Here is an 11463-nt window from a genome sequence, read left to right on the forward strand (position 1 = left end):
TTCCTAAGAACCAAAATCTACTAAAAGCCATCCAAGATGAAATAGAGCATCTGAAACATTTTGCAGCAAATAAAAATCCAACACACCCACCAATCTCTAGGTCCTCACTCTCCCACGTCCCCCCTCGGTGAGTGGGAAGAGGGTGGGAAAGGGTGGAGAAGGCCTCCTCACACTTCATGACCTTGAATTACACACTTCCTGGGGCCCTCTGTCCCACACCCACTGCTGAGAACCAACCATGCAGCCTCTGTTCAGTGTAATAGCTGGAGAGTGGAGCCTATTGTTCGCCTGGAGAGGGAGGAGGAGGATAGTGGTGAGTGCTGAAGGAGAGCTGCCTGCGAACTGTGCCTTCTTCTAGCACCCTGGAGTACCTTCCTACTCACCACGATCATTGTCCTCACCTTCAGCTAGCTTTTGCTAAGCTGAGTCACAAAGCCAAGGCACTATTCTAAGTGAAAAGTGTTTGTTGACCCATTCGAATGTCACGGTAGTTTTATGATGTAAATGAGACTTTGTCCTCGGTTTCCAGCTGAAGACAGTTGAACCCTGAGCTCCTGAGACATTTGTAGGGAGTCGCAGTGTGTCAGTCACTGGGACACAATGCCCAACATGAACAATTGAATGATGGAGAGGTTATTTAGGCTCACAGTTTACAGACGTTTCAGTCCACAGTCAGCTGGCTCCACGGCAGGATAGCATGACAGAGGAGAGTGACACGTAGCACAGTGGGCAGCAAGCAGAGTCAAGGGAGAAGCCAGGAAGGTAGAGCAGCTGAGCAAAGCACAGTAGTGAGTGAAGCAAGCCCAAGAGAAGACAGGATGGCTGCAACCACCAGCAGTGCTATGGAAGTGGGACTGCTCATGCCATTTGGAGTTCCTATCTGGCCACGACTTGCTCTGAGTGCTGGGCATGGAGGTACAATATTTAACCATTGCCTTGCTAGATTTCAGTCCTACTATGATTCCAGTGGTTTCCATTTCCCTATTTCTCCTCTTAGGATGTAAATGTTTACCCTGAATCACTGTATGATGGCAGTGCTTAACTTTGTTTTCGAATCTTACAGGCACTCATAGATAGGAATTTGCCTTGAGTCTCAGAGAAGACTCTGAACTTGAATTTTTCAGCAACACTAGAACTATTAGGTCTTTGACAACTCTTAGATATAAACTAAATGCATTTTACATAACGGGATGCACAGGAGGTGGAATGCTATTGTTTAGGTGTTTACAAAGAGCCTCATGTACTCATAGGTGGGCCATTTGGAAGGTGATTGGATTGTGAGGATTCATAGCTGGCTTGCTGTTAAAAAGTGAGGTCTGGTAGGAAAACATGCATCACCAGGATCCAGGCCTAGAAGAGCACATCTCCCCTTTAGACTCATCACTTCTCTCTCCCTGCTTCCTGCTGGCCATGCTGTGACTGCTGTCCCTGTACTGCACCCTGTGCCATACTACCCTGCCTTGGAGACAGTGGGCAATAGACTGAAACCTCTACATCTGAGTCCAGTAAACCTTTCTTTAAGTTGAGGGTGTCAGGTATGTGGGAAGTAACTAAGAAAAAAGGCCAGCAGTGGTCCCCCTGAAGTATAACACTCAGGGCTATGAATGGAATTGTTTCCTGCCCCTGCCAGCCATCAGGAAGCAGCATTTGTGTTGACAGAAGAGATAAAAGAAAAGAAATACAAGCAGAGCTTAGAAAAAACTCAGGTAGGGATGGAGGTAGAGCAGCAGGTAAATGGAGGCTGGCTTGGGAGCCAGAGGCTAGGCACTTGGGACCACAGCTGTGTGCAGGAGGGACAGCCAGACAGTGGCCAGCGAGGCCCAAGAGCTGCTCTGGGGCTGCACAGCCGCTCCTTCTCCTTCCTTCTGCCTGGCTTACACAACTGTAGCAAGTCTGGTTTGTGTTTTCCCCAGGCAACATCTTGATAGATTATTCCTTAGCTTATTTTTCTGAAACAATTTTCCCATTTGACCTTTCCATCCCTTACCTCACCTCTGTATTTCAGTTGAAATAAACAGTTCTGGAGGCGAGAAAACCAGACTTTCAGGCTACTTCTAATTGTCTAGAAACTCAGGAATTCTTTGCTTCCTGGGCAGCATCGGGGTCTGACCTAACTCCAGCCAGTCTTCCCTGATTCCTTGCCGGCACAAGGCACAATCCTAGGCCCAGCTGGGGGCAGAGACATGATGACCAGCTCACCACTCAGATTCCGGGAGCCCATGCATTGACCTGGCCACGCCAGGCCACCTCGTTCTCTGTGAGGGGGAAAGTGAATAAGGCCAGTCACTTACCAGGGAAACAGCCCCACCACAGCCTTCAGTAGCATAGAGTTGGCCACATATTGCCTGCTCTGTTATTTCCATTTGTTTAGTCTCAAGAAAAAAAATAATAACTTTATCTGCCACTATGGTCTAGCGATATCATGTCATCAGCTCCTGCTCACCTCTTTCCCTGTGTCCCGGATCCTGGACCCCACTAGATAGATCACAAGGAGTCAAGCAATGATGCCACAAAGAATCTGCCCAAATACAAGCATTTGAATTTGGCATGGTATACAAAGTATCTTTATTTAAAAAAAAACAAAAAGCAGTATTTTAAATTTACATTTGTATAACTTGGATATGTCATTGTAGACTCGAGTGGATCTCTCTGCAGAATAAACAAAAGCATCGGCAGCCACATTAATATGTCTGCATGGAAAATTGGATGCTGTACAGGCTTGTTTTCCTCTCTGGGGCTCGCTGGCAAAGGGACAAGTGAAAGCTAAAGAATGGCTTCCAGAGAGGACATTTTCATGTTAATTTTAATAATGCCCAAATGTGCTTGTGCTCACTGCCTGCAAAAAAGGAAAAGAAAAAGGAAGAACGTCTGTAAACTACCACATCCACCAAGTGATACTTCTTTCTAACGTATGAGCTGCCCACGTTCACGGAGCCCGCGTCGTAGGCCCTGAGAAACACCAGGGCGCTTCCTCCTCCATCTTTCTCACTGGGAAGCACACCCCCACGGTGAATGAGAAGTCAAGATCTTCTCTCATGCACGTGCATGTCCACAGCCCAGTGACTAAACCCTCAATGCACTGAATCTAACCACTGAATTGGCTTTCCTTAGCGGTTCTTGTATGAGCAGCATCCTGTCTATCATAGTAGAGAAGCTACTTCCTGTGAAGCAGCTTGGGTAGAAATGTTCTCCTACCAAAATGCAGATTGTTGAATCTCTGGTGCTGTCCTTATCATCAATGAAGCACAGGGGACTTCTCCTCACCCTGCCTCTGGATGACTGTTATGAAAAAATGAGGGATATTTCTGGTTTTCTAATGTTTTACTGATCATTTGCCAGTCAAGATGAGTGATTGCATTTCAAGTTTGTCCTTTGGGGCTCAACATAGAGGAGAAAAATCCAAAAGCTGATAGTTCTCCATACTTTGTATCTGACATATGCCATTCAGATAGCAATGAGGCCTACAGATTGTCCTGATGTAAAAGGTAGTTTCAGGACTTTTCTGCTGAAAGTCTCATACTTCCTTAGCCCTCACTCTCAGCACGCCTGGGAGATGGCATAATTCAACATCAATAGGTATTCATCTCAATGCACAAAATAAAAAGCTTTCAGAGACATGTTTTCAAATTATCTCCTAAATTTGCTTAATTCCAACTCTGAGCCTTAGAGAACCTAAGATCCTGCCATTCATCATTCTGTTCCCTTTCCATCAAGGCCCTCAGAATCCAGCAAGCCCACGCTGCTCAGGTTTTGGTTGGCTTCTTCTGATACTGGCCACTAATCCACCCTAGTGGTCCCAAGGACGTCTTCTCCCTTGCCTGAGGCGGAGCCTGGGACCAGTGGCTGTTGGGAGCATCCAGGCCATGGTGGAGACAGGAAGCCATCAGGAGTTCTGGAATCCCAGAGCCTGTGTCCTGCACCCAGGGCAGGAGCTGACTCCTACTGTATCAAATCTCAGCCAAAATTTGCACAACCAGAGTGCTCAGAAGAACACCTTTAGTTTGAAAATGTCCCACAGGTGAAGGAAAATATTCCTATTTCACCACTAAGAAATAAAAACCGCGACAAAAGTTACTTTTCCGTATGAGGTGAAGCAAAGTGCAGCTGTATGCTGCACAACCATGACCTCCAGAACACTCTGAAGAACAGCTGTGTTCAACAGTGAACCGGGGGATTCTGAGGTCATGGATAGTTCGCATTCATAAGGAGCTGCTTTATGAAAGTCATTTTTATACTTAAGCTCTCATTCGTGTATATATATACTAAGTGTATCAACAACGCTCTCGTAGCTTGCACATTTGCGTGAAATGTTATTAAGTCTTGTTGTAGGATTAGAATGCCATATAATGAATATTTGAAACTGTGCTTCGCAGAAATCAGACTTCCTCTATGGAGCAGAAAACCTGTCCTACCCTGGTGGCCACCTGAGGGAGGGAGGCTCGGGAACCCACCACACTCACTCTAGCCACAACACGTGGCAGTGCTAGTGCGGCTCCCACGCTAGGTGATCTTATTTTTTACTGAATCATGTCTTTGATGCCTTCCAGAATTTTATGCAGTCCTTTGTCCCCTTGGGGCTCTTGATTACATCTGAAATCATGTGATACTAAGTTCATGAAAATAGGCAAGTGCATTGTTGGCAGAATCCCCTGTCCGCACACGTGAAGGCGCCCGTACGCTGCAGGAATGCTCTCCTGCCTCTGGGCAGAACACTTGGCACCAAACAGGCATTCAAAGCTAAATCCCTAAGTGAATAGCTGAATAATAAGGTCAGACCATCACCTAAAGGCTTTTAGCAGCTAAAAGCCTGAAGATTTTTGCAATTCGCAGGAATTTTAAACTACACTGAGAAACACGTGTCAATAAATGCATTTAAGGGGCCGGCCAAATAGCTCAGCGGATTAAAGCACCTGCAAACAGGCACAGGGGCTGGGGGTTCAATCCCTGGGCCTGCCACGCCAGCCCCGCCCCCAGGGCATGCTGAGACAGCAATTGAGACTGGGCGTGGTGGTGCACACCTGGAATCCCAGCTCTTGGGAGGCTGTAAGCAGGCGGATCACTAGGAGTCCGATCTAGTTGTGAGACTCTGAACACCCTGTAGACCCTTCCCTGAAATACAAAAATAAAAACATAAATGCATTTGAGTACATGAAATTGTTTTTCTTTTTGCAACTTATGACACTGTGCACCTGCTCTATTCCGTAAATCAGAAGTTTATAACAAATACTGCGTTCAGTTCAAACCAGACAGCTTTACATCTGAGTCTCCACAAATCTCTTTAGAAGTAAAGAAAGTAAAAAGCCACAGTCAAAAAGCATAATTCAATCTGTTTTCATCAAAATGTTAACCTGCTCTTTGGCTGGGTTTAGAGAGCCTGCGGGAGGCTGAGCACTGCGAACTCTGTGTGGACAATGAAGCCACATGTTCACTGGTGGTTAATTATGAAGCAGTTCCTACATGCACAGCAGCCAGCAAGCAGTTCGAAGTGTTCGGGTGGACAGATAAATGCCCTCACCTTGTGCAGCTTGCGACTTCCCAGATACAATGTGCAAGGAGCTTGCATGACATATGAGGAAGGTAAAGTGGAGCAGAAAAAGTGATCACGTGGAAGGGCTTAACAGAGAGCTGGGTGGAATATTCAGCAGGCCCTTCGGAGTGGCTGAACAGAGAAGGCAGAATTTCAGCAAATCTTTGATGGTGGAAGGTAATTGGCCACATGCTGGGCAGACATCCCAAAGCCCACTGTGTCGGCCCCTTGCGTGTAATGGAGGCAAGTGGAAAGTACATCAGACTCTGAATTTTCCTTTTCAAGATCTCTTTGGAGCACACTCCACAAGACATCCACAAGACTTCATAATCTCTCCACTTGAGTTGATAGTGAGCAGTGGCTCCATCCACAACTACACGGATGGAGTGGAGAGTGTCACACAGGCACATGGGCTCCTTCATCACCCCTTCTACACCCTCTAGGGCCTCCTCTTTTCCTGCCTTCTGGCAAAGAGGTGGAGGGCTACACGCACACTTAGTGACCTGAACTGGGTACTTCACATGCCATTCTGTCTCCTACGCACTTACGACACCTGTCCACAGCCCCTCAGATACAAGAGCTGAAAAATAAAGCCAAGTTGTCATCCCAGGGCAGAGGTGAACACAGAAACCATGAGTGCCCAGGGAGGTCTGAGAGTATGCTTGAAGATTCAGCTGAGATCATCAGTCAACATTCTGCTTCCGGGACAAAACAAGGAAATAACTTGGAAGTGGAAAGATTTGCTTTAGCGCATGCTTTCAGAGGTTACAGTTCACATGTAGCTGGCTCCATTGTTGTGGGCCTGTGATGAGGTGACCCTCAAAGCACAGAAAAACAAGAGTGGAGGAAAAGGGGCTGGGGACACAAGCTGTCCTCCAAAGGCACAACCCCAGCACCCAACCTCCTCCTAGCAGGCCCACATCCTAAAGTGTCTACCACCTCCCACGAGCACCTTCAGCTGGATGCCAAGCCTTCAGCCCACTGCACAGACCAAACCTCATAACCATGGTCTTCACGGCCACCATTGCTTGCTCACATGTGCATCGTAATGTTGAGACACAGGTCCTAGTTTAGAGGTCAGTTAATCTCTTTAAACCCCGTGATAATCCCCTGAGGGAGCTGCCACCTTGATTTCTGTTTCCACCTGAGGAAGTTTAGAGCAGAGGGCCAGAGACATTAGCTTGAAATTGTGTGGGCAGGAAGTGAAGTAGGACCTCACAGGGCGATCTTTGATCCTTCCTTGGCACTTCTGAAACTCTTGGGACTATGCAACTCCACTGGCTGTCAACAGGAAGCAATATTCATGTGAACATAAGGAGACAGAAAAGGAAAACTAGCAAAATGCAAACACACTTCAAGGTTAGAAAATGTAGATTAGAACAGCAGTATCACAAAGTCAACACTCAACAATTAAAAGCATTTCTGTACACAAAGAACAAATGCACTGAGAGAGAAATTATGGGTGGTTGCCTTTCACAGTGACATCCCCCAAAATGGAATACTTAGGAACTGATCTCATAAGAGAACTAAATGACTTATAGAGCATAAATCATAGTACTCTGAAAAACGAGATCAAAGAGGATTTCAGAAAATGGAAAGATTTTCCTTGTTCCTGATAGGAAGAACCAACATTGTGAAAGTGGCCAGCACCAATACAGTAAAAAGAAAACCCATGAATTGGGAAAAAAAAATTGTAGTGGACTGTCCTTCAGACAAATAACTCCTACCTAAAACATGCAAAGAATTTTTTTTAAAAATCAGGCCTCCAAAATTCAAAGTCCATATCCAAAAATGGAATATCCACTTTACAAAGGAAATCATATAAATGGCAAATAAATACATGAAAAAATGTGCAACATCATTGGTTGTTCAAGAGATGCAAGTTAAAACAACACTGAGATACCATCTTATGCCAAAAAGGATGGCTAACATCACGAAGTCAACCAATAACAAATGCTGGAGAGGCTGTGGGGAAAAAGGAACCCATCTTCACTGTTGATGGGAGTACAAGTTGATAATCAGGATGGAGATTCCTCAAAAAGCTAGGATTGGAGGTCCCATTCAAGCCAGCTATTTCCTTTCCAGGTATTTTCCCAAAAGAACTGAAATCATCACACCACAGTGTTATATGTGCACCCGTGTTTTGAGCAGCGCAATTTGTCCTAGCTAAATCTTGGAAGCAGTCCAAATGCCCATCAACTTAGGAATGAATGGAAAAAGACATAGTATTTTTACACAATGGAGTATTATTCAGCTATAAAAAGATAAATTTGTAACTTTTGTGATAAATGAATGCCGCTAGAGACTATATTGGTAAGTGAAATAAATCAGATCCACGTCACATTATCTTGTTAGTGTGAGAACCTGAAAGAGTAATGAAAATGTGAAAGTTGCAATAGATATTGTGAAAAGGGAAGAATTTGTTCAATGGGAAGGAAAAACTGGGATGAGAGAAATCACAAATGAAGGAAGAGAAATAATATATTTCAGTATATATGCAGAATACTTGGGATAATTGTATTATTTCTCTGGTCTTTTGAAAAGAGCAGTTAATGCTTAAACTTTTTTCTTTTCATACTTTTAAAAAAAATTCTTACAACATTTTTGCTACTGTTTTGTTTTGTCTTTAAATGAATCTTGCACGTTTATATCTGGTAGCCTGAGCAACTAATTTGATGATAGCATTTCATTAAAAAAAAAAAAAAAAAAGATAGCATCTTGTAATACAGCAACCAAAGTTGAATTCCTATTACTTTGTTTAGTGAAATTTTGTATCATTTCTCATGTTGTTTTTTTTTTGTATCATTGTTTTGTATTCTTCTTTTCTTCATTAAAATTTTTATTAGTACATGTTTGTTATACATGATTACATTCATCTTGGGGAGCTGGTATATACACGTAACAAGATGAACAGAAGCCATTCTTCTGACATACGATATAAAATCGACATTACAATTTGAAGCAATACTTTAAACCTTCGACAACCCATTGCCACATTTCACATTCACCCACATGTCCACTTTTCAGCTACAAAAGGACATTCACACATCAAGTAGTCCCCTAGCAGTGGCTGGAAGCGCAGAGTGTGGGAACTCCCTTCTCTACTTAGCATCGGGGTTCAGAGTCAGCAAGTCATGGAGCCAGCACAGCGCTGCAGCAGCAGAGCGTGTGTGCAGCCCAGCGCAGTCACAACAGAGTCTGTGCTTCGAAGAGCGTGCTTCAGGGAAAGTGGAACCATGGGGAGGGGACCCTAATGGTGACGATCAGCCTTGGGGAAAATACCCTCTTTCAAACCTGCAAGCCAGAAACTAGCCAATAAGCAGCTTTAAATCACAAAATAACAGAAATATTTGAAATACCTATTTTATATGGGAAATATGAATATCTGTCAGAAATGTGAGTCTGGGTTTTCCAGAGCTTCACACATCCGGGGGCCCAATGTTAAATGTTTTAAGCTTCTGTATAATGTGTGGGTCAGGAACAAAAACAAGACTGAGGTCCCAGGAAGGCTGAGTGGCATCTTCAGCTTCTAGGCCCCACCTCTGGTCTATAAGCCAAGCCAGCCCAGTCCTAGTCTAGCCCAGCAATTGGTGAGCAGTCACAGGCACCACCTGTCAGGCCAGACCCACAGTGGGCAGGAAACAGTGTTCGCTGCACAACACAGTCCCAAGGCCTGAGGCCAGCCATGGCTCCCTCTGTTTTCCATCATTCTTTTAATATTACCTTCTCAACAAGTAGAAAAATAGTCTATATTTAGATTTAGCCAGTAATAGTCCTAAATCAAACATTAAAAATACATCTCTCTATAGTGCAAATCAACCTTCATATACCATTTGAGATGATTTCCAAATACCACTATGAAAAACAAGTACAACCCAAGCAGTGATAGCTCTAGAATTGAGCAGGTTTTAGAGACATCATTTTACACTTAAAGGATGGGAGGGCGGTGCTCCCCGCCACAGAGCAGAGTCGGGCCATGGGGCTCCCAGGAGTTCCATTACCTCAGGAGGCCACCACAGCTCCCCAGCCCACTGCTCGAGGCAGCAGCGGGCAGTTCTCATTTAAGGTTTCAAGGTTTGAGGTTAAACCAAAAGAAGCTGCCATCTGTCTTACCACAATCACTCACTCATTCATCACTACGTTATTTGAGTAATAATAAATTATTCCTTAAGCACTACACCTGAGAAGAAAATGTCTCTCCACAAACTCTGGGAATTAGCTTGTGCCCCTAGAATCTATGTTACAGCTAAACAACACAGTTTAAGCCCCACTCTGTGGTACTTGCACAGATCAGTTATAATTACCAAGTCACTATTTCCAAAGGGACTATTAAAACTATCATTAAAAAAATTTTTGTCATAAACAGAAATGCCCTGAAAGTCATATTACTGTGGCACGCAGGGTTATCAGATGTTACGTATATAGAAGATCTCAAAGATTCTAAAAGACCCAGAACAGAGACCCTAGGGCCATGCTTGTTGCTGCTCTAGCCAGCATGCCCAGGGCCAGGTCACTGTCATTGTCGCAACAGCAGTCACGAATGATAACTTGGTTGGCAGGCTGCTCTCCCTAGAGTCCTGAGCACAGGTGCTGGCAAGGCACCTCATAAGCCTGGCCATTCGCAGCATAGACAGTCTGAGTTCCTGTCGGGTATGCACCACTATAAGGACTGAGTTCCTGTCAGGTATGCACCATACGCCTGCTCGGAGGTCGGCGCAGCATAGGCCACGTAAGGCAGGGGCGAGGAAGCCATGGCAGTGTCTCCTGACAGGATAGCAGAGCCTACACAAGCTGCATTTGTTCTGGAATCCTGAAACGTAATTTCCAAGCCAAACAATCATCTGTGCTTTTGCACAAAGACTGATAGTCTTCCCATCTCAGCAAACAATCTGATGTGGACAATCTCTTGGCTTCCCATCTGAAGGCTGAATGACCCAACACTCGTGCCCTGTACAGATATTGATGCAGTCCACTGGCATATGGACTTTATCCTCAACGCTCTGTTGTGTCCGATCATCATAAATCAAGTGACCATCTGATCATAGGTCAAACCAATTCTTCTTCCAGTGCTTCAAAACAGTATTCTGTTGCAGCAACCATCTACTCTTAACAAGCGCCATCTCTTTACCTGTGAAGAAGAGGCCCCAGCAGAAGCAGGCCAAGGACCCCACAGACAGCCTAGAGCACTCCACTAACTTCCTGTATTCTTTAAAAACCAAAAAACAGTATCATAGAGAAGTGTTATGGTTTCTGTCTAGATGTCCCTCCCAAACCTCATGCAGTCAAGGGTGGGCTTCTAGAGGTTATGATTGGTTCATGATCCAGTGCTGGAATTATGGGTGTGAGTGCTAACCTGCCCTGGGGCAGATGGCCTAAATGCAACATAAGGAAGGGAAAGAAGCTTGCTTTCTGCTGATGCTCCTCCCTTTTGCTCTTGCTGATTTTGCTATTTTCTGCCTCCATGAACTACTGCCTTCTGCCATGTGCCACTCTGCCTTGGAGCCAGCAGAATACGAACTGAAACCTCCACAAACTATGAGCTAAATAAATCTTTCCTTTCTTAACTTTGAGCATCAGGTATTTTGTCTCAGCAATGACAGAAAAGTAACCAGGACAACAAGCACATCACACAAAGGACAAATAAAATCAGAAGGTGAAATTTCAGAAGATAGTCCATGACAGATATAAAGATATATCAACATAAAATGGAACAAAAAGCAAATGTAATTTGATACTGTATAGATTACAAGCAAAAATATTACGAGTAAGTATTCAATAATCAACTTGAAAATCTAATTATATAGAAAGGAGCCTGAAAATGTAGTTAAGAAGAAACACATAAGAGACCAAATTAATGCTAAGTACTATATAACTAATAAAAATTTAAAATTCATTAACATTAAATAAGTTTGGCCTCTCTTGGTAGAAAAAATAGC

At 44.2% G+C, this 11463-nt stretch overlaps 1 pseudogene; it reads right to left on the reverse strand.

Annotated features, from left to right (window-relative positions):
* Window positions 1–9967: 9967 nt before the first annotated feature.
* On the reverse strand, window positions 9968–10647 carry LOC101578169 (annotated as a pseudogene).
* Between the last annotated feature and the right edge of the window lie 816 nt (window positions 10648–11463).

This window comes from Octodon degus, unplaced genomic scaffold (assembly GCF_000260255.1).
Source record: "Octodon degus isolate 3935 unplaced genomic scaffold, OctDeg1.0 scaffold00008, whole genome shotgun sequence".
In the NCBI taxonomy this organism is placed as follows: domain Eukaryota; kingdom Metazoa; phylum Chordata; class Mammalia; order Rodentia; family Octodontidae; genus Octodon; species Octodon degus.